This window comes from Dermochelys coriacea, chromosome 5, assembly GCF_009764565.3.
Source record: "Dermochelys coriacea isolate rDerCor1 chromosome 5, rDerCor1.pri.v4, whole genome shotgun sequence".
In the NCBI taxonomy this organism is placed as follows: domain Eukaryota; kingdom Metazoa; phylum Chordata; order Testudines; family Dermochelyidae; genus Dermochelys; species Dermochelys coriacea.
This window is the reverse complement of record NC_050072.1, coordinates 127,824,739-127,849,361: the sequence shown is the minus strand read 5'-3', so window position 1 is coordinate 127,849,361 and position 24,623 is coordinate 127,824,739. Positions and strand designations below refer to the sequence as shown.

Sequence of the window (24,623 nt, the reverse complement as noted above, 5' to 3'; positions counted from 1 at the left end):
GCCTAAATGTTAAAGACACTGTGTTAGCCTGAATAATTTTATTTATTTATTTTTTTAAATCAGTCTTATTCTTCCTTCCAGTTTGCTTTTTGGACACACCCTTTGCCCTCAGTAGCTCCTGGGACTTTTTCTGAGAATTAGTGACATAATCACTACAAACATGCTAATCACTGGCTGCAGCCTGAATTGGTTTTGCTGTTCCCACATAACCTGCGCTGGGAGGCAACACTATAACATCTTTAACCAAGACACTACAGCAATGCTTAAGTAAAAAGTGTGATAGGAAGTTGGGGAAAAGTATCAGAGTCACTTTTTAAAATTAAAGTAAAAAACATGGGGTTTGACAAAACTAAATAACGCAGAGGTGGATCTGCACTGAATACGAGGGTCATACCCTGAAAAATGGATCACCTGCAGGTCTTCTAACTTTCAAGAAGGGATGTGCTTTGTGAGGGCGTGTGATTGAACAGATTTTTTTTCTTTTTACTCTGGTGAATATGATCCATTCTCAGGCTAAGGGAAGTCAAGTAAATTTTTCAACCTCTTACTAAGTTTATATTACAAACCTAACAGATGTATGGAGTGACATGGACAGAAAGAGAAAGCCTCCCCCTCCCTAGCATTAGTGGGGAGGGGGAAGAAGAGAGCTCTAAACTAGGCAGTCTTAGAATCCCAGACTCACTCAAGCCCTCATGGCCCCCTGAATCCTCTTCACTCACATTCTCTCACACACACACACACACACACACACTCTTACACTTTTTCATAACTGGAAAATGTGCAAAAATGCAAATTGCAAAAGAGATACTAGTTGAGATTTTGCTTCTTGTAAGGGTAGGGTGACCAAATGTCCTGGTTTTATAGGGACAGTCATGATTTTTGGGTCTCTTTCTTATATAGGCTCCTATTACCCCCCCACCGTGTCTTATTTTCTGCACTCACTTCAGAGAGCACGTTTTCCTCAGAGCAGTGCTGAAGATTTCCCAGATGTTCCACCTCCTTGACGACGAGAACTCACACCAGGAGTTGCTCTCTCCATGCTTACTGTCCCCTTTGGAATAATTTGCTCTCATTTCTTCCACCTTCCAGATCATGGAGGGGAGGACCAGAAATTGAAGGAGCTGAAGGGGCCATACACAAGACTGAGGTGAAAGGCTCTGGGAAAGGGAAGGGAGCTGCAGTTCTGCAGTCTGCTGAGTATGCCCAGGAGAAAGTTAGGACAAAGGAGAACACAGTGATTTCAGGAGTGAGGGGTGAATAGAGTGCTGCAGCTGAGACAGCGATATCCTGTGCAACCATGATGACTGACTGGATGAGAGAAACCCACAGGAAAAAACCAAGGGAGCTATCAGGAGCGAGATGACTGGAGCTGGTGTGACCTGGGACATACTGCTAACAGTAGGGGGAGTTCAGAAAGCAGTAGCTTGAGTTAGCCCTTTTGAACTAACACCTGGTCCCTGCCAAAGACCTAGGCAAAGCAAGTATCACTTTAGGAAGAAAAGCAGAGACAAAGGCTCTGGCTGATGATACTGAATTCTGTAGTCCTGTGTGTCAAGCTGAGAGAAAAACTGCCTTCTTGGACATTTTGCTGCTGAAAAGCCAAGCCTCTAGATGTGAGACCAGGTGAGTTGGCTAGAAGTTGCCCCACAACTCTGCTTCTTCCATTCAAGGTGAAAGGCAGTCCCAGCAGCCCCAGTCTACTGGTCCTGAAGTAGTTACCAACAGGATGGAGGTACTGAGAGTTTTCAGCTCCATTCCCTTTCCCACCCTTTGTTTTCAGTGAGTGTCTTTAAAGAGCTGCTGCAACTGGAGCTTCACTGCTGAGAAGAAGAAAAACAACCACTTCTAGTACATCTTGATAGGACTGAGCAGAGGGCACCAAGAAATCAGGCAAAGCGACTTGCTTAGAATGATCTACTGGCATCTGAGGAAAGCAGAAACCCATCCATTCCCAACTGGAGTTCAAGGGTACAGAAGCATTTATGCAGGAAGCCTAGGCATTGTCCTTCTGTGGAGAGAAGAGTGGAATGGGGAGGGAGAGAGAGTGGGCAAGGCTTTCATGGTAGCATGTGGACCATACTCCGTCCTTTGTTCCCTTAGGCTTTGTCTAGACTGGGATTTAAATGCGTAATGTTAGGTCATTTTAGCTAGCTTGTTGTAACATCTTCTTAAATGCCAGTCAAGACAAGGCAAGCCATACATAAGCATGTGCTAAATTAGTCAAGTTAAAATTTAGCTTCTTCCCTAGGCTTAACTTAATTGAAGACTGTTGAGTATAAGAAAGCCCACTGTGAACACCTCAGATCCACAATAAATCTTCCAAAACCAAGGTAAGACCATATTTGACATTCAACCACTCAACACACATTTTCAGGCCTCTCTCCATACATCATAAAGCAGCATACAAGGACAACACTAATTATTGAGACTAATCTCAACACTGAGATGGGAAAACTCATGCATCAGGAAGAAACGCAATACTCCTGAAATAGAAAGTATGCTCAAACAATAAAAAAAAGCAAGAGAATGGAAAGGAACTAACCTACAAATATGGAAATATAAGAAAAAAGACCCAACCTGCAATGGAAAACAGAAACCTAAGAGAAAGAGGGGCAGAACATGGGTACCATTTTTTTTTTTTGGAAGGAGATTTACTACAATTTTCTGTTTTTAACTCTAAATTATTAAATGGATATGGGCGGTAACAAAATCAAACTGACACACACACTTGAAAGTCTGAGGGAGGGAAGAAACAATCCTGAAATTAACCCCAGCATGATTAATTCCAGTGAGATAATAATGGATTGCATAATCCGATTAATAACTATAAACAAAGTATAATAACTATAAACTTCACAAAAATTGTGATTAAAATAAAATTGAGCCTTTTCCCTTGTAAATTACTGGCAATATCAAATCCCCAAATTGGAACAGTTTAAAAAAAATGGAAGTACTATAATGCGTTCATGCAGATATGCATTAAACACTGGTTTCAGACAAAGCTCTTTGGGCACAACCTTACTTGTTTTGGCACAACCTGCCCAATGTATAATGCCACATATATGGAAAGCTCATGTGAAGTTTCACAGGATTTGATTTTGTCACTTTTTTTGTTTATATAATGGCAGGGCCAGGGCACTGGGAGAATTAAAGAGGGCATAGGCTGTGGTGTCTTCAGAATGCTTACGATACACTACTTTATGTCTCCATTTCATCTGACCTGGCCAAATCACTGAATAGCTTTATTCAGTCTTTGGGTAAGACTGAGGCATGAATGGGAAGTAACTAGCTTAATCCAGAGTAAACTACAGTGATGCTGACTATCTGGGGAAATCAGTCAGAAAATAAGGCAAGAATACTACCTGCCTGTTTGAAAGGGAGCCAAGTCTGCCATTTATTGGTCACATTCACAAATCAGGGGTCTGGCTGGACATCCAGCTTCTATCTAATCAAGTTAGGATATCACTCATGTGTTACCAGGAGGTTGCGACCATTGTTTACTGATCCATGCCTTTGTTACCTCAAGGTAAGACATTACAATGCACTCTAAGTAAGGATACATCTTAAAACTATCAGGAAACTGAACCTGGTATTGAATACAACAGCCAACTCGGTAAGCAGAGTACCTCGCTACAAGTATATTCAAACTTTTTGCATAAACAGTGGAACCTGAAGTAAGAGTAGAGAGATTATTTTACTTCTGTTTGGCACTGGTGCAGTCACTACAGTCCAGTTTGAGTGCCCACAATTCAGGAAGAGTGTTGATAAATTGGAGAGGGTTCAGAGAAGAGCCACAAGAATAATGAAAGGATTAGAAAACATACTTTACAGTGAGAGTCTCAAAGACTTCAACCTATTTAGTTAACAAACAGGGGTAAAGGAGTGACTTGATTATCGTCTATAAGTATCTACACTGGGAACAAATATTTAATAATGGGCTCTTCAACCTAGCAGAGAAAGGCATAACATGATGCAGTGGCTGGAAGTTGAAGCTAGACAAATTCAGACCATAAATGATGTATACATTTTAACTGTGAAAGTAATTAACCATTAGAACAATTTACCAAGGGTCATAGTGGATGCTCCATCACTGATCATTTTTAAATGAAGGCTAAATAGTTTTCTAAAAGATCTGCTCTAGGAATTATTTTGGGGCAGTTCCATGGCCTGTGTTACACAGGAGGTTAGATTTGATCACAATGGTCCCTTTTGGCCTTGGAATCTATGAACTTCCACTCAACTGGCAATCCCATAAGCATTAGTGCTGATAAGTTTAAGATTTTGGTTTGATACAAAGCTTGAACAGTTTTGAATCTACCTACCTGAGACCACCTCTCTCTCTCTTTGCACCTCCCCACCCCAATGAAGGTCAGAAGAGATTTTCAAGCTGAAGCCCCATTAGGAAGGAGTTGTTGACTAGGTGTTTTCCGTGAGGGCCTCTGGCTTTTGCATTTACTCCCCAAAACCTTGTCAGCAAACTGCAAAGCTAAACTTTCCCTCAGGCACTGGAACTGCTGGAGATAGAATTATAATGCATTGTTATATTTGGGTATCAGTTTTTGTTGTACTTTTAAATAATGAGGACATCTTGTTCTTGTTTTAACAAATAAATAAATATAGATAAGTGGGCATCAATTTCCCCCCTAAATTTAGTGGTCAAAATCATGTAGTCTTACCTGCCGGAAACTATTATGTTTGTACACCAGCATAAACTAAGATGGCCCTCCTGTAGAGGTTAGTTCCAAAGAAGATTTGTATTTATGCTTCAAAAATGTTTATTTTTTATAAACATGAGGTTTATGCATGTCAGTATACTTGCTGCAAAAAACAGAACCACATCATCAGTTTTAGGAGTGCTTTGTAGCAAAAATGTCCCAAGCACAAGAATTTCCAAAATCCTAACTCATCTGTTCCCTTCTGTATCAAACTCCCTTTTGACAAGGTGAATAAAAGTTAAGCTATAAACTGTGGTAAAAGTAGATTCAGTTATAATGGTATTTTAGAAGCAAGAAACAGGAATCAAACATCAGAAAATTACAAGTATATTAAATCTGACTCTCTGCTATACATACGGTCAAAATATGCAAACAACTTCAAGCAGTAAGGTACAGTATTTCAGTAAAAGTTACCAAAATACCAAAATTGTCCTATATGCTCTCAAAATAAATAGAAGGCTTCTGTACAACAAAAGACATTTCTAGGAAATTGTGAGCAATTCCTCACAAAAGTGTCAACATTTTCCTTTTTATAAAAAAGTAAATCAGATGATGATAATAAACTGTATTGAACAGTTCTCTCTTTGGAACCTTTTCCTGAAATAAAACTTGAAATTCACCTTACACAAACACCACCATAAAATTTATTTCAGCTGTTAACTAATATTCGTTTTGCATACAAATGTATTATCTCAACAACAGTCTTGCAAACAGTAGATGAGATCAAAAAGATCTAAAATTAGGGGATATCTGCCCAGCAGTTTAAAAGTAAACTACAAAATTAGATGTGGCATTTCCAAAAAATCCCAGAAAACCCAACAAAACAAATGAGGAGCACAGCCATCATCTCACTTAACATAAGAACTTCCTTACTGGGTCAGACCAAAGGTCCATCTAGCCCAGAATCCTGTCTTCCAACAGTGGCCAATGGCAGGTGCCCCAGAGGGAATGAACAGAACAGTCACCCATTCTGAGCTTCTGGCAAAACCTGAATAAGCTACCAAAAGAAAACTATGTTTGCAAACTGCAGCCTAAAGGGAGTAGGACCCTGACCCTGCAGGTAATTTCCTACCAGGAAGCCAGCCCAAGGAAGACTGAGCCATAGCTTAGTAACACCCATTACGGATGTTCTGAAAATAATTTTGGTTGTGTATTACATTTGTCTCCTTTGTTTGCAAGCAAAGTATCATGCTTTAAAGACTCTTAGAACCAAACCTATAAAGCCATCATAGATAGAGGTCGTGGTAGGATGCTGGTCTTGTCTGCAGACAAAAGACAACTGTAATTATATATGCAAATTATATAACTTGTAAACTTCCAGATCAGCATTCAAGAGAGATGAAAAACAAATACCAGAAGGAAAATTTTGGAACTGAAAAACCTATTAAAGCAGAATGTACTTTGCAGAGTTACCTAGTGACCAAAGGAAAAGTAAAGGAGTACTTGTGGCACCTTAGAGACTTGCATCCGATGAAGTGAGCTGTAGCTCACGAAAGCTTATGCTCTAATAAATTTGTTAGTCTCTAAGGTGCCACAAGTACTCCTTTACTTTTTGCGAATACAGACTTACACGGCTGCTACTCTGAAACCAAAGGAAAAGTGGAACTGTGTGTTTGCACTTGTGTGCGAGACTGTCAATTATGAGAAACCCCAATTATGAGAAACCCCAACTATTTCCCCATTCTTAATTCAGTACACCGGTCCTCCAGACTGCATAGATTACTTTAAAATGTGGTTCACCCTCCTGCATCTGGAAATAGAAAAATGCTTGCAGGAGACAGATTAAATGATAAACCCTCCATCAATCCCACATATACTTACACACAAAGATCCTAGATCCATTAGCCCCTTAACCCATACAGGATAATGATACTAACCTCCTTCATAAAGCACTTTGAGATCTATTGACAAAAAGCACTATACAAAAACTACGTTTTAATATTACTAGCTGTATGTGAGCAAAAAATTCTTAAAAGTAGTCTTGTCATGTGATTGGAGACCATACTGTGTAAGGTTCAACTGTAATCCTCATTTGAGATCTATGGATGAAAAGTGATACATAAGAGCCAGGTGTTATTTCCCAACCTGTGAGCCTAACTACAACTTTTACACGGTACTAACACCTTTTTATTTTTAAAATAATTTATTTATTTATTTTAAAGGAGGACTTGTGGCACCTTAGAGACTAACAAATTTATTTGAGCATAAGCTTTCGTGAGCTACAGCTCACTTCAAAAGCTTATGCTCAAATAAATGTGTTAGTCTCTACGGTGCCACAAGTACTCCTTTTCTTTTTGTGAATACAGACTAACAGCTGCTACTCTGAAACTTTTTTTTTTTGGGCTAGAATCCATATCATTCATGAAGTGTTCTCTTACAGCAGAATTAAAAGCAACTTAATGTCTATAATTCAAAGTGATGTCACAGGCAAAGTCATCTTCAGAGCTTATGCAAACCATAACATATGAAAACAATTTTAGATAAGACCATCCATGAGCTTTAAAAACGAGCACCAAGGTCACTGTCATTCCAATGACACTTATCCCACTTGGGTCAATATCTCCCAGGGAAATAAAAACGTGTAGCTTCAAGAGACAACAGCTCCTACCATCACTGCATCAACACAGATACAGAGGAAAAGCTGTTCAGCCTGCATTTTTTAATGAAAACCCATGTATTGTAAACAGTGGGGGTCTGTATTGCCCAGAGGTGATGATGATTTTGGTTTATTAGTTTTAAATGAAGCCTCAAAAAATCATAGGAATCCCATCCACAATTAGAGATAAAGAAAATACACTTTGTAACAAAAGTTCTCAAACTTCAATTCAGTGTGAACCCTGTCTTATTAAAGAGTTCTTCTTGTAAATTTTTTTTAAGGCCAGAAGGGACCATTTAGATCTCCAGTCTGACCTCCTGCATAACACAGGCTAGATACACTCTGACTCAAGCAGAAGTTATGGGGCAAGGTTATCTTTTAAAAAGTTACACAGTCTTGATTTAATGACATCAAGTGATAATCTATCAGAAGCCACCTCCCTTCCCAACCATGATCCCCATTCATGATCAGGTTACATCTTTGTGGCAACTACCACTGATCATATTATTTTCCAGATATGACTTGGAATATTTATATATACCATTTTAACTATTAAATACAGTAGAGGTGTTTCCCCCTCAGTGAAAGATATTTATCACATTGCCTTTGCTCTTCATCTCACTTTCCTTTCCATCTACTCAGTTTCTCTCTCCCAATTGCACACGTTCAGCAGACTGATCCCCTTATTCCTCTCTCCCTTGCACTTGTTGCCCGATTCCCATCCTCTTGGATATTCCTCTTCCACTGGAGAACCTTAACCCTCATGGTGGTAGCTCTAAAAGCAGCAGTTTCCTCTCCTATGGAGCTGTGGTCCCTAATGGTGGCAACAATGCTTCCTTTAGTGATGAAAAAGCTTTACAAATTTGCACTCATTAGCCCTGCAGAGTAATTAGAACATCAGAAAAGATTGACTATATTCTGTCTTCCATATGAACAGAAATGTTAATTAAGTTCCAACTGAATGGTCATATTTTTGCCTCAGTTTCACCTGTGCAAATTAATGAAGAGAATAAGGTTGCACAGATATAACTGGGAAGAGAATCTGGCTCACTGAATCTTTATTACTGAAGATATAGGAGCCAGAAAAAAAAAACACAGCAAGATTTGGATCTCCAAGTGAGTTTGCTGGGCTGGAAGACAGCAAAAGTATTTGTGTACGTAAAACAGCATATATTTAGGGTTGGAAAGATTAGATTTATCAGTAAATGTTGATAATTGTCCAGTTTACCATACATATACCGACAAAAATATTTCCATCAATGATCACTAAAATTTACAGATAGACAAAAAGAAAAATTGGTGCTTGAGAACTCACGAGTGTGATTTAAGGTCATTTTCTTTGTATATTTTGACATATGTTGACAATTTTTACTTCAATGGAATCAAAGCTTTAACTTTTTCAATTTCAACATCTACTGTTATTAATTATCTGACCCACCATAATTTTATGCAACTGTGATAAAAGTAAATTGATTAAAATTGAAAAAAAGCTTAAATATAAATATATCTGTCAAAATTATTTTAAAAAATTGATTTTTTCCATGCCTACACATACTGTAGTTGATCTAGACATCACTGAGAGCAATCTGTAAGCTCACAATGCCATTTTTATAGTCCATTTTCATACCAGATATGCATAGGCAGGAAATAGCAAAGATCATCAAAAAAGTTTGCTTGCTATCAAGACCCATTAGTTAACCAGGTGCATCTGCCTCACGTATAGAAGCAATTTTAAAACGTTCTAAAAAAAAAAAATCCATACGTTTCTCAGATGACTATATCTTTCTCCTCTAAAAATCCACTTTAAGTCATGTTAGAGTGACACTATGCAAACTGAAAAGGAGGACTTGTGGCACCTTAGAGACTAACAAATTTATTAGAGCATAAGCTTTCGTGAGCTACAGCTCACTTCATCCTTGACAGATTTCCACTCTATACGGCTAAATTCAGTGCCTTGCATAATCACAGGTTTCAGAGTAGCAGCCGTGTTAGTCTGTATCCGCAAAAAGAAAAGGAGGACTTGTGGCACCTTAAAGACTAACAAATTTATTAGAGCATAAGCTTTCGTGAGCTACAGCTTCACTTCAATATATACTATGCAAACTGCACGGGTGCATTTACCCTATTACAGCTCTATGGGGTCTGAGACAAGTTCGGGATCACATGGATCATCTCAATTAACAAGACCCCCTAAATTAAAGATTTAACTTTTTTTCCCCCCCAAGTACAGGTGTATTTTCAGTTAAACGGAGCAGTACGCGAGCAAGGAAAATTGTGTAACTGATCCATATTCCTTGCAGAAACCATCGAACAACTCTTTATATCACCGACACACCAACCTCCCTTCTATTGCCTCACGGGATACTTTTCCCTGTTCATTGTTTCTCTCTCCTCACCCCCTCAATTAAACACGCGTTGCTTTGTGAAATGCCAGTTGAGTTACGCGGGGAGAGGCGCACCAAGAGCGGGTGCGGTGCGAGGGAAGGGGAACCGCACCCCAGAGCTGACAGGTCACGGGGGGGGAGGGGCTGTTTCCCAGAGCGGCTCTGTCCCCCCCCCTTCCCACGGCCCGGGGAACTCCACGCTGGGCACAGGAGCAGGGCGCTAGGTCCCCAGCTCTGTAATACCAGCTACAAGCCGAGACCCTCCGAGCGACACCTCCAGCCTGGCCGCCGCCCGCTGAGGTACCTGGCCCGTGCACTAGGGTTCGCTCCGGGCCCCGCCCCGCGCCGCGCCCTCCACCTCACACCCACCCCGCGCGGCCCAGCCGGCAGCACACACCGGAGGGAACTCGCCGAGCTCCGGGCTCGCAGCAGAGCCGTCCCCTCCCCCCCGCCAGCCCAGAGCTCGGTACCTGCGGCCGCTCCACCGCCCGCCCCACGGCTACCGCCAACGCGCCGCCGCCGCCTCTTCGCGTATGGTCCGGGTCCCCGCCGCCGCCCGCCCCGGGCCTGCGCCGCCTACCCCCGCCGCCGCGCGATCGCTTCCGGGAGCGTCAGCCTATCTCCTTCCTGCCATCGCAGGGGCGCTCGCGCTCCCGCCCCGCCAGCAACGGCGGCGCGTCACCCACCTGGCTGCCCCGCCCGCCAATCAGGGCGCGGGGAGGGGGCCACCCGGGCCCCGCCCCCTTCCTCGCAAGCGCCGCGGAGCGCCCTTTGTTTTCGCTCGAGGCGTGCGATGGCGGAGGGGGGGGCGCGCCGCAGCGACGTGCGAACACCGATGGCGTCAACGCGTTCCACAGCAGCACGCTGAAGGAGGGCGGGTGCACGCGCCAACAGCAGCAAGGCGCCCTGGGCCTGCGCGTGAGGGCGGACCGCGACCAGGCTGGTGTCCGTCGGACGGCTGCCCTGCCGCTTTAAGAGAAGGGGGCGGAGCCTGAGGGACAAGCCCTTGCTCCGCCCCTTTGAGTTTGATTGCCCCCGGGACCCTTAGCCCAGTTTGGGGGAAGGGGTGTCACACTTCAGGGACCCCCGCCCCAGGGCGCCCTGCAGGGGGCTAGGACCCCATTCCCTGCTCACTGCACCTCCCCAGGGTCCTGATCCAGCCCCAGCACCCCCACTTAGGCTCCTCCCACCCCCCATAGGGGGCTGGGGCCAGGACCTGGGCCTGGGGTCACACTTCCAGGTCTCTCCACCCTCAAGCCCCAGGAGTGGCCCAAGTCATAGCTCACGAAAGCTTATGCTCTAATAAATTTGTTAGTCTCTAAGGTGCCACAAGTCCTCCTTTTCTTTTCACACCCTCTCTGACATTCCTACACACAGACCTCTCCCCTCTCCAGGAGCAGCTGCACCACTGCCAGAAACACCAGCACAGGCCCCATAGATTCACCCAGCCCTGTGCACCCCCCCTCCCCCCAGGCTGAGCCAGCGTCTCTGCCCCTTGTAAGAGGATCATTGCCTGAGCCAGGCCTGTATCAACTACAGCAACCGCTTCCCTCGGACTGAGCCTGTAAGGACTTGTCAGTGGCTGGGAACATCTTTTACTTCTCAGACAACACACAACTTTTTAAAATACGCTGCTTGACTCTCAGACCCCTAGCCGTAGCCCTAAATGCCTAGTGGCACTGTCATTTAAATGAAAAACGCAGTCAGCATTGAGAAACAAACATAGAACTTAGCATACCCTTTTAAATGTTATTTTAAAAAAAGTTAAAGAAACCATGGTTTTGTCCAATTATGGCATTCAATGCAGATGGACAACTGGTACAGAAAAGTGTATACCAGGCTTCCTCCAAAAAAAAAAAAAAAAAAAAAAAATTAAATCTGCACTGAAAAAAAGTTACTCTTGGGTTACTGCACTTTTACAGAAAGGAATGTCAACTTCCTATATTCAACTTGATTCAAAAAATTAAAATCCAGAGTTTATTAGGAATCTCTCATACAAGGCACAAAAGTAGCAACTCTCTTTCAAGAGACAAAAGAATGAGACCTTGGGGTTGAGCTGATTTCAGATTCCTTTTTCAAAAAAAGGAAAAAGTCTTAAATCTGCATGACTATGAAGGAAAGTCTACTAGATGTAATTTCTACCCATCAAGAACAGTAAACAGAGAACATTTTCTCTTTTACAAGCTGCTTCAGTGCACTGTACGGGCACAATAGCATATGCAGGTGCAGAAGATAACTGTGGTGTGGGCAGTCATGATTCACAGAAGACAATGACAGTAGGGACAGAATGTATTCATGGGTAACCAACTGGTCTTCCTAGCAAAACCCAGGGTTAGCCAGAAATAGGCAATACAACACTTAACATACTCTCCCCTCCCCCCATTCAGTGTGACTAAAGTAAAGAATGGGGAGGAAGGTTGGTGTGTCTTTTTTGAAAGTTGGACAACCACTTAACATTTTGGTGCTTTGACCAAAACCTATTGTCAATCACAGAGAGGAAATAATATATCCAAAAAAAGCTGTCTGACCTCAGGAAAGAGACTATATTACTCTGGCTTTCCATAAGGTAGAAAATGTGCAAATGTAACAGAGGAATACAATCATGATACCCTTCACACATATTAGACATTTAAATCAAGCCAGATTTTTTTTTTCCTAAAAGTTTTCTAGAAGTGGATCCAATATCCTCCACCTGTATTTGGGAGCCAAAAGATTCAGCATATTAAAGCTTTTTCCTGGGTATCGCATCTTTTTATCTCTTCTGTTTTATGCTGAATAAGACATTTTCTGCTTAATGTCCAACATCCATATGTTACAGAAGATCAGTTCCTCCCCATTTCTCCAAAAATGAAAAAAATAGCCTGGATGCTGTCGAAAATGGATATTTGTTGTGTTGAATCAGGCCCAATAAGTGTGACCTCCCTTGTTCTAGCAACCTAATTTCAGCAATGATTAATAATACAAGACCATTAGTTACCCAGATCTCTTGCTCTGCATGAGATTGACTTACCTCAGACATACCTGTTGCATCTGAAGAAGTGGTTTTTTACCCACAAAAGCTTATGCCCAAATAAATCTGTTAGTCTTTAAGGTGCCACCGGACTCCTCATTTTTTTTTATATCTCAGAAAAGTAGACCTGCTCTGTTCAGAAAATTGAGGTCATGATCTAACATCCACTGAAGTCAACAGAAGGATTTCTATTACCGAGTTGCAAACCCACCACAGTAAAGAATCCTAAAAACTCATTTGTGTCTGTACAGTAACAGTTACTTCACTAGACTTGAGCAATGCACCAGTCTAGCTACTCTCAGATTCTAAATCCAAAAGGGACCATTGTGAACATTTGGTCTAACTGCCTGTATAGCACAGGCCAGAGAACTTCCCCCAAAAAATTTCTAGAGCAGATCTTTTAGAAAAACAAACAAACAATCTTGGATTTAATAATTGTCAGTGATGGAGAATCTAAGAACTAGGAATGATTTTGGTGGGAAAAAACTTCAGTTAAGAGCAAAAGTCCACATGTATATTCAAAATACATGTTCATTCACTTCCACTGTATTATGGGGGGAAATCTCTGAAGTAATGACAATCTACTGTGTAAATTTGAAGGATTATAGTATTACAATATTTGGTTAAGGCACTGATAGCCAAAGCCATTATAATTCCCAACATCTGTGGTGCAGTGGAAAGGGTTCTTTTCAAGTAGTCTCAGTGAAGGTCTGACTCCAGATTTCTCTAACTGGTACCCATATCATTTTTAAAAATTAACAAGCACAGAAAGTAACTGTGTGGGAGAGAGAGCAAATGTATTGGATGGATTCCTTTTCTCTGGCCATTTTCTGGGGGTAGTTAAAAATAATCTCACAGCAAAAAGCTATTTTCTTGCTCCTGTCTGATTTACAGATTCTCCCATTCCACTGTTCTATTAGGCAGAGCCATTCAAATTATTTACCTCTATTCTTACACTGACAGAAGAGGTAGCTGTGAAAAAATGGCTGACATACATGTCCCCCCAGTTGATCTAAGGAAGGGTCATTTTGGAAAGAAACCAACAAAATGTTTGAGATCGTTACTCTTTGAAGCCTTCCTAAAGTCTATTCTTCATGTCAGCCAAATAAAGGCTGACCACTGTGCATCAAGAGAGTATCACTGCTTGCTCTGTGCCATTTTCCCAAGTCACTGACAAGATGCCAGATGGTGACCTCTGGTTAGAGACTCCTCTCTTGAGTATTGGGGTAGTGCAAAGTAACTAGTGCTGATCGCAGCCACTGACGATCAACACTAGGGCTTTGAAACCAGCCTGCTGCCACAGTGATTGTGCTTTTTTTTAAGCCTGCCTTTGCAATCACTCTCCCCAGCTGAATGCTGCTGGACTTCATACTTCACTCCTCTGCATTCCCAACACCCTATAGCAGCCTGGCAGCTGGCCAGGCAGTCTTCTCCCTCAACTCCTTTCTGGTGACTGGAGATGGAGAACCTTGCAGGGAGCTCTCTGCAAGACCTGCCTCTCCTGGCAGCTGCTAATGAGCATCTACAACCATCTGCCAGTCTCAATGGGAACCAGTGGTACCTATGCTAGACAAGAAGAAAGAGGGTTGTACTATGCAGTGGACACCAGGAAAGGCAAAGCGCTGACCTGACATTGCAGAGAAACTGCTTATTCCCTCCAAGTACAGTTGTGACAATTTAATGGTCTTCCCCACCTCTCCCAACTTACTGTGTTTATTGGGGTTTATCATTTTTTGAACTTCTATAGTACTCTGACATTTACAAACCACAATAACCTTGCATATTGGCCTCCTCCCCGACCGACCGTCCCTGACCTAGGGGGAAAAGGGGGCAAGTGAGGGAAAAGAGGGATCTAAGGTGTAAACATTAAAATTCTTGTTTCTCCTCCCCATGTATCTGTGGGACTTTTTGGGGATGAGAGAATAAAATACCAGAGACCATTCCTAAAACAACAAAATTAAAGCCTTGATTTAATTAAATCTCAAAATGCTGCCTGAAGAAAGAATGGGAGCTACATAAGATAACTAGCATTGTCTTATAAAGAGGTAACTTCTATTGACTCAACTAGTGGGGTTTTGAACTGAATGAATAGGCACCTGATTGTATCAAAAGCGCAACATCTCACTGTGCTGACTGAATGGAGAGTGAAATGAAACTAAGTCAGTCTACACTTCCAAGTTTCCACAGCAGCACATTTTCTTGTTCCCCTTTCTCACAGTCCAGTATTTCACATGATGGTTTGTTGGGACATCCCCTCCAGTCCACTGGCATCACATAATTTTGATTCACAGCATGGTCACTACCAGATCAAGCCACTGTATGAAGAACACAGCAGCAATCAGCTATGAGAACTGGGAGCATTTAAGTATCAGAGGAGTAGCCGTGTTAGTCTGTATCCACAAAAACAACAAGGAGTCCGGTGGCACCTTAAAGACTAACAGATTTATTTGGGCATAAGCTTTCGTGGGTAAAAAATCCACTTCTTCATATGCATGGGAGCATTTAAGTCAACGTTCCCTAAACTGTGGGGCCTGAAGGACTAAATGGGAGGATGCAGATGATGTATAAATTAAGATGTGAGGGATGAGAATGGTTATGCTTTCTTGAAAGATGACTTAGCTTTGAAAAGTCTGGGAAACATTGACTTAACAGATCGCTTTCGCTATGCTCCCATTCAGGAAAGCATTGTACAACAATACGAAGATGTTTATATCTATCACTAAATTAAGACATACATGTCCTGCCTCTCACACAGAATACATAGCAAACGTTGAATGTGCTTCAGTCTAATGTAAAAAAAACCCTGTAATTTTCACTAGCTATATACAATATTTCCTAATCCTCCCACTCCCAGGGAACATTACTAAACAGTATTTTAAAAAAATTCTTCATCTTTCAAAGCACAAGGCAATGAAACCTGCCTCTGACACAGGTAAGTCATTTAATTTAGAAAGATGTACAAAACAGCCTTTTCATTTACAGACCCAAGTCATTTTATGGGACAGTAATAGTTCAGCTCTACACTATACTGAAATGTCAGAACACTTAATAAGTCAAGTGAAGACATAAGGTGCCAGAAGCTACTGTTATAGACAATCTCATTTTCCCAGTCTTCCATCATTTCTTTTAAGACACTGAAATGTTTTTTCTTCCCTCAAGGTTTCTTTTCACATCGGTAAATGTTACTCTTCAATTGCCACGTTCTTGCGTATGCAGTTCCAAGAAAAATCAGTATAGATGTGATAGAGGGGAAAATATCCTGGTAGTTAGTAGGAGCTAAACCATTTTACAGGTTTTTCTATAAAAAGAAAAGGAGTACCCGTGGCACCTTAGAGACTAACAAATTTATTAGAGCATAAGCTTTCGTGAGCTACAGCTCACTTCATCGGATGCATTTGGTGGAAAAAGCAGAGGAGAGATTTATATACATACATACACACAGAGAACATGAAACAATGGGTTTATCATACACACTGTAAGGAGAGTGATCACTTAAGATAAGCCATCACCAGCAGCAGGGGGGGGAAGGAGGAAAACCTTTCATGGTGACAAGCAAGGTAGGCTAATTCCAGCAGTTAACAAGAATATCAGAGGAACAGTGGGGGTGGGGGGGGGGGTGGGAGGGAGAAATACCATGGGGGAAATAGTTTTACTTTGTGTAATGACTCATCCATTCCCAGTCTCTATTCAAGCCTAAGTTAATTGTATCCAGTTTGCAAATTAATTCCAATTCAGCAGTCTCTCGTTGGAGTCTGTTTTTGAAGCTTTTTTGTTGAAGTATAGCCACTCTTAGGTCTGTGATAGAGGTTTTTCTATATCATTCTTGGTCTGTTCTTCCTCAAATCCATTTAAAAAAATTTTTTTTAAAGAAAAGTCCTGCATACTACATGCATCCACTGATCTGGAGTGCTCAAAATCCACAGGACTGGGCCCATAGAACTGGGGCTCAAACAGCATTGTCAGTTATTTCCCCACTTTCTTTCAGTAAAAAACTCTTTATATTATATGTAAACTGAAATGAGCTTCAGCAACTAAACTAAAAATCACCCTCAAAAGCTATATCTATGCAACGCTGCGTATCTCCATCTTCCAGAGAGTCTGGCACAACAACTAACTCCTTCCATGTCTTTTATGAGGAATAAATGTAGAGAGAATTACGGTTGGGTGAAACTAACAGAATTTCCTGACTTTTGGATACACAGACACAGACACACAGAATGCTATTTCAATCACCCAAAAGTCAGGAAATTCTGTTAAAGTTTCACTCAACCTTAACTCTTCCTCAAAATGCATATCATCCTCCTAGGGGTTGGTTTTATTAAAAAAGGAACTCAAAATGAAACAACGCAAAATACAATCCAAGCCTTTTCTCTATTCTTGGCTCCTCTCAAGGTTCCTCTCAGCTCACAACCTAGGTCTTCTCTTTCTCTTGAGTGACTCCCATCTCCCTTATATTCAGACAGGGTCAGGAGCACTTTTAACAGTGGGTCAATGAAACAAATATTTTCTAGCAGGATCGTCACCTGGTAACAGAGAAGGATTCTCAGGCAAACACTGCCAGGCAGCAAGCACCTATTGAAGACCATTATGTTCCCATCTGTTGAGGATTCAAAGCTAGCATCCAGCAACTGATACAACAACCAACCCAGGTCACAGATAAGAGGTGAACATTAAAACTCCTCAGCTTTTACATCTGCGTGCAACCCGTAAAAACAAAAAACCCTGGAGGATATCCAAAATTAAAATGACAACAGTAGTCAATAGTTCACTACAGCATGCAAGAGGGTCAAATCAATAAATGAAGAGCAGAGTACTATCTGCCAGACCTGCATAGGAAATGGAAAAGGGAAAAGGAAACCCAACAATAATATAGAGTCAATTAAGACTTGCAGGAAAAAGATAAGAGGAGCAAAAAATAAGAGGATGAGTTAAGTAGAACAGGAAGAGCTTTTATAATGATAATTTGGGGGAAGGGGAATACTAGACAGAGAATAAAAATAATACTTAGAATTTATATATTGCTTTTCATCAGTAGATCACAGTGCACCTCACAGAAAGTGAGTAAGTGTAATTATTCCTATTTTACAGATAAGTAAGTAGGTCCATTAATAAATTAGGATTCTGAAATGGATTCCTGAACTGCTTTTTAAAGCCTGAGCGATGCACAGCTCTGTTAGCTTAACCCCTGGTCTTGCTCCACCAAGGTAGAATATGGAGGATATTCTTGATTAGACGCTTTAGAGCTTTTTCTGGTGAAATCTCCATTTCCACACTTTTTTAAAATGCACAACGAGGAAGATATGGCCCCCAGAAAACTCTCTCTTCTGGGCATCTCAGTACCACAAGATAGGTAAACTGAAGCAAGTGCAGGGAAGAGCAACAACAGTTATTTAAGGTCTGGAGAACTCACTCGAAAATGGATTGAAAGATTAGGTATCATTTGGGAGACATAAGATCTTAGATATTTGAAGGATGTAGGCACCAAGTAGGGAGAAAAATTAATTAGGTGGTATGAGAGGGTATAAAGCAGGATTTCATTCAGTTCTCAAGGAAGGGAAAATTTAGTGTGACTAACCGGACACAAGGATATTCCTTTCCAATAGTAAGATGTATATAACTATAGGAAAGGTTTCCATAAAAGTTTCATAAGCACCACTCCGGAGGATACTTAAAACTATACAAGATAAAGCACTAAGAAATATTAGCTTAACACATGCACAAAACTACATTAATACAACATTAAAATTGGATAGTCAAAGCCACATATGTAAGGAAAGGCAAAAGTTAAGGTTCCACTGCTAACCTGACTGTAGCACTTTCTGCATTTTTCATGGTATGTATTTTACATCAAAACAGTAATACATTAATGTAAACATTTAACTGGAAAAAAGAATTGAAACTATGGCATATGTTCAAAACAGATGAATTACTACTTATGACATCTTAAATTTTATACTGTCCATCTACACATTTTTCTGGGACTTAATATTGTAGTAATGTTTTCCAGCAGCATTGTTATTCAGATCTTTGTTTCTTAAAAAAAGAAAAATATGAATAGCTCTTACCTAACATTAGCATTTAAATACTCTCAATTAGGGTCAGATTTGAGGAGGGAGCAGAGCTACACTACTGACAATCCCAAAGTGGTTGGACGTTTCTTACACAATGAATAGGAAAGAGAGAGAGAGAGAGAGAGAGAGAGAGAGAGAGAGAGAGAGACACACACACACACACACACACAAGGTGGGTGATGGAATGCTGTGTAAGCTTGAAAGCCTGTTTCTTCCACCAATAGAAGCTCAACCAATAAAATAAATTACCTCACCCGCCTTGTCTCGTGGATCTTGCGACCAAACACAGGTACAACTTACACTGCCAATAGCATGAAATAGTAAATGCTAATATTTAAATTGCCCTCCCTGGACTTCAGAGTTAACATGCCCTACCTTTTCTGGATTCTCCAGGAGTGTGCATGCTCTGCCTTTTATGGATTCTCCAGGGGAAGGCGGGGTGGAAAGAGGGTGTGTCTCTGTCGGAAAGCAAACTTATCCAAACACTTCTTTTCCTCCAACCAATAAATAATATAGGGAAAATGCTGAAGGCTGCTTTCCAGATTTCTCCAATGGGATTTTCATATGCATGCATGTGATCTGTCCCTTATTTAGGGCCTGGTTCTGCAGACTGTAATGCAGGCAGACCCACTAGGTCAGCATGTCTCAAATGCGGCCACCAGGGGCTTTTCTTGGGGCCACAACCTTCTGGGTGGTTACTGGTGGGAGGGCAAAGCAGTGGCCCCTCTGGAGACAAAAGCTGGAGGAGCAGGCAGCCAGTGAGTTCCCCACCTTTCAAGGGGCAGTGGGGTCGGGCTTCAGCCTGGGGTGGCAGGCTCCAGCCACAGGGCTTTGGGCTCTATTCCCCAAGCTCACCACCCCTCCCATTACCCTTGGCTCCCGCTGCCTCCATACCCACCTCCCCATCCAGGGCTCAATTTGTCCCCATAATTGCCAGGGCTGAGTAAGTCTGCTGTGAAAAGTGACATTTGTGTGTTTGTTAATATCACTTTTCACAGCAGACTTAGTAGCTAGCAAATCTTCAATAAAAAAAAAAAGGCAACCAAAAAAGCAAAAGAAACAATAAGAAAAAAAGACAAGAACATGCAAATTGTGTTTCTATTCTGTTTAGGTCCAGTAAAGAATAGCAACAACTGTACATTGTTTTTATTATTGAGTCTGCAAAAAAACCCCAACCCTACATAAATAAGTTACAATGATTTGGAGATGTATATGTGCATATTTATTTGTTTTTCCTAAGGTTAAACTAACTATTTTAGAAAAACTGTCAGAGCGGCCACTAGCAAAAGTTGGTGGCCGCACTCTGAGGCCACCAAAATTTTATTGCAAGAACCCCTGCATAAGATTACTCTCACAGTTTTATTTTTTTCCCCACTATTCCTGGTTAGTCTATTTGTTTTTATTTGGGTAGGGAGTGGGGGATTGATAAAAGGGTCAGTTCTCTTAGGAGATTTCCCACAAGTAGAGTTTGTGCATTACAAGTTGTAGGTTTGGAGGATGATTTGTTTACAAATAAGAATAGTAAAAAATTAAACATATATGTAATAAATAATCAATCATTGCCCAATACCTAAATATTTCCATATCATTACAAAAATTAAACCTCTCTCAACTTGCCAGGCCGCAGTGGATTTCTGAAGACTGGGTGCTACATTGTCTAAGTAAACACAGGATGATCATGACAAGCTGCATTTTACGATTCGCTTCATGCTGTAAAGCACAAACCCTTGCAAACACAAGGAAAAAACAGGTAACCTCAAGTCAGGTTGGTCCTGTTCTTTCATTAACACAAGCTGTCTGTAAGTAGGGAGACCACACACTTCATCTTACCTTGGGGTGCATCCTTTTGAATAAAGGGCAAGAAGAAAAAAAACCAAATAGCTTTGAATATGGTTGAAAATGCACTGTGAAGAACATTTTTCTTGTGTTCAAGGGGAAATCATTGTTTGGTTTTAAAACAAAACCAGCAACGTTTCCAGTAATAAAGGGTCCTTTTTGAAATATTTTCCCCCACATGAACTGATTGAACAGCTTAGACTACAAAATTCTGTTTCTTTAGTAACAACACTTCCAGTCTTAGTCCAAAATCACACCAATCATTCTTAAATGAACAGCACATTAATGGTTTAAATATGAATGACTAGTCATTCTAAGAATCAAAGACATTACTAACATGAAAAAATGGGCCTTTGATTTATACATTACACTTCAACTCCCCCAACCACCCCCAAAACAGCAATTATTTTAAGACTTGTCTCCATAATAGTCATTTTAAAACTGCATATAAAAAGGAAATTATAGTATATCACAGATTGAAGTAAAGATTTTATCGGAAGTGGCAAAAATGCTTCTTTTTGAACCTGTAAAGTTAAACAGATTCTTAATATTACCAATAACGCTCTAGCCAATTATTCATTTTTTAATACAGTGAGGCCACACTTGAAAAATTCTAGTCTTTGGTTTCCTGCTGATCTGATTGAACATGTATTCAAGATTCCTATGTAGCCAAGTCAACAAAAATCAAATAATTGGGTTGGAAGCCTGGGAATAGTTTTCATTAAATTTGCAACATTCATTTAGTGTATGTTGCACAGAACATTTCCTATATCACCTGCTTTCCAAGAAATGTATACCAGGATTTGTGGAGAAGCTACTGCAAAATGCACATACAAAACTGGCAGTCAGTTGCTATACCCTAAGTTTCTCATATAGTGCACTGACTGGTGATGTGATCACATACAAGACTGAGCAGTGTAGGACTTTACTGAGACTTCTGTGCATTAGTTAGCAGAAGTTGAAGATGTGGACGGCTATCCTGGGGGATTCTTTTTTATATATTATTTTAAAAAAATAAAAAACTACTTTTTGTATCCAGTCTACTATGAGTAGTATTTCTGCTTGTAAATTAAGGATAGATCCTGCATTCAAGAGATATTCCCATCACTGTTAACTGGAGTTACCCCCACCGAATGATGGTGCAATCAGACCTCTTATTTTCAAACTGATTCACATCAGCTCTGGATCAGAATCTAACACATTAAAAAAAATCCCCCCAAACCAAAAATCCGAGTTGTCACTTCATGCATTTGTGCTAGAGGATGTATTTAAAAAAAAGGAAAAAGTAATAATGTAACCAACTTTAAAAAAAAAAAGCACCACATATGTTCATAAAAAAATTCTATGAATGATTATAACAAAGGAAAGATGTAAATTTAACACATACTCCTCAATGCCATTAACTGAGAACCAGTGCTTTCTCTTCATCCTCCCTATAAAAATAAAAAGGTGGATGCAGTATGCATTGGCACAGATGTGCATTGTCAGGGATGTTCACAATTTTCCTGAACAAGCAGCCATTTTACTACATGATTACCAGTTTCTAACACAAAGTGCAAGGCAGATGGTTCCATGAGAGCGCTTAGAAATTGGAGGAACAATCAAAGACCCCACTCCATAAGACTGTCATTTGGAGGAAAACATTTCTCCTCGGTGCTTCCAAAATAGCACACTTCATCATGCTCTTTGGAACAGATCTACTCCACTCAACTTTTACAAGTATGAGGTCTAATCTTGCATAGGAGCAATACACAGAGGAGGGATGGTTTCCCACTTTCTTTCCCCCCCCCAGCCTCCCCATCTAACCCAGCCCGACAAACAGAGCCAGGACATTTTTATGTTCTCCCTGAATGCTGTGGAGGTGCCTCACATCCTGTGACTTGGAAATGGTCATGAACCTTTCTGAGTCTAACAGGCTATCTTTCCCGGCTGCAATTTAAACAGCTGCGAAGCACCTTCAAAGCAAAACACCTAACTGCATTTAAAACAACTGTCGAACATTTTTAACTACTCTGTGTGTTTTCATCCTTCAGTTTGGTCTCCATTTCCTTGTTACAGATTAGGTTATCTCCCATGAGGCGGTCACTCCTGGGGGACTCACTTTCAGCAGCAGAAGGGAGGAAGCAATGTAAAGAAAGCGTTCTGTACCTTAGCCACTAGACATTGGTACACAGGAAGGGAACTTTATTACCACTAAAAGAAAAGGAGTACTTGTGGCACCTTAGAGACTAACAAATTTATTTGAGCATAAGCTTTTGTGAGCTACAGCTCACTTCATCGAAATGCATCCGATGAAGTGAGCTGTAGCTCACAAAAGCTTATGCTCAAATAAATTTGTTAGTCTCTAAGGTGCCACAAGTACTCCTTTTCTTTTTGCGAATACAGACTAACACGGCTGCTACTCTGAAACCTTTATTACCACTGTCTGTTCCCCATCCATAGACCCTCCTGGTGCCAAGATTCACCAGAAGTAAGAGTGAGCTATGAGACTAAAGGAGATGAGAGGATTGATTAGATTTAAAAACAACCACTGTTATGTTGTTTGCCCACAGAAACAGCACTAGTAGACCCACTGGTGAGTATTGGCTGCATATCAGACACTGAAAGACATCTCCAACTCCAGTAGTCCCCCTTTCCCTCTCCTCCTATGAATCCTCTATGTACCACTTTTGTCATTCCATCATTATAAATGCCCTCCAGCCCTGCGAGTTCCTCTCAGGCTGTGCAACTGGTGAACTTGGTCCAAAAAGAGGACATTAAAGATTCCATAGAGAACAAATAAATGTACCAGCTGCAGAAGGCTAAGCTGGAACGCTCTATATACTTCCTTCTCCTACTCCCATTGAGAACAGATAGACCAGCAGCAGCATGAAGGATAGAACCATCTATAACAAAGGGGAGGAGACAAGATATCAACAGAATGTAAAGCTGTTAAACTAAAATGTCTCTTTTTTAGTTTTAAAGGGAGCTCACAAACTTTGAAAAAGAAGTCAGGGAAAATAACCATGCTAACTTGACTTTAATGCAGGACTGCAGAACCAAACGGAATCTTTAGAAAATCCTGGCATATTCTGCTGAGCACTTTTGTCCAATATTTGCATAATTCTGAAGAGGCTTACCTGTACCACACCTCTAAAGATTGGCCCAAGTACTCAGATCACACTGAGGGACATGCAACTAGCAAGACAGACAGGACTTTGTATGCAAATTCCCTTGCTAGGAAGACTATGAGTCTACATTTGTACATAATAGCACCACATTAACCGATATCCTTTAAACTGTGCAGCTGAGCAAACAGGCCTGTCTAGAGTTGGGATGTTCCTACCAAATTTTGTATTTAATTAAATTCTGAATTTAGTGTACATCTCCCATCCAACTCCTATCCAGACAGGAGCTTATATACAGTATTTACAAGTATGACAAAGTACCATTTACATGCACTATGTAGTGGCCCATCGTTCATTTACTTTGAAAGGGACATTAAAATTTTTAAGGAACCCCCCCGCTCCCCCATCTGACTTGAGAATGATCCAATCTGAAATTTTTCTTTTTGTATTTGTATCATTTATATAACTAATCCAACCCCTCACAGAACATTTCTAACAAAAAATATCAGTGAACATCTTTATTAACTTAAAGCTAGTGCATGAACACAATCTCTTGCCAAAAGGTTAGGAAAACACTTGCACGCTGCCAGGTAGAGATTGATATTTTGAAGCTGCAGTGTGAAAAAATAAATTCCTATCTCTAAAACACGAGATAGGTTGAGAAAACCTACAGCACACATGGAATATTCTTCTCAGCATGTTAAGCTAGCTCAAACTTCACAAGTCACAAAATGACAAGTAATAGGACATTACTGCTGTATATAACAAAGCCAATAGGGGAATCACCACCCATTATTACCTGTGGGTGTCAGTGTGGTAAACCAGAAAAATTGAGAACAATGGGGGAATGGAAGCAGAAAAAAAAATAGATTACAAGACTAGTGTCTCCTTAATCAACTAAAAG

The 24,623-nt window shown here is 40.9% G+C and overlaps 1 protein-coding gene across 3 annotated transcripts in view; it reads right to left on the bottom strand.

Annotated features, from left to right (window-relative positions):
* RNF38 (ring finger protein 38) overlaps nucleotides 1-24,623 on the bottom strand; it is a 196,147-nt gene that overhangs the window by 73,865 nt on the left and 97,659 nt on the right. Inside the window, exon 1 of one of the 3 annotated variants that reach the window (XM_038402388.2) lies at nucleotides 10,382-10,662. The exons of 1 other annotated variant lie outside the window; for it this stretch is intronic. The gene's annotated coding sequence lies outside the window, so the exon portion shown is untranslated. Of the gene's footprint in view, nucleotides 1-10,165; nucleotides 10,307-10,381; nucleotides 10,663-24,623 lie in introns of those variants that run through there. One more of the 3 variants, XM_038402386.2, reaches the window with a different exon arrangement.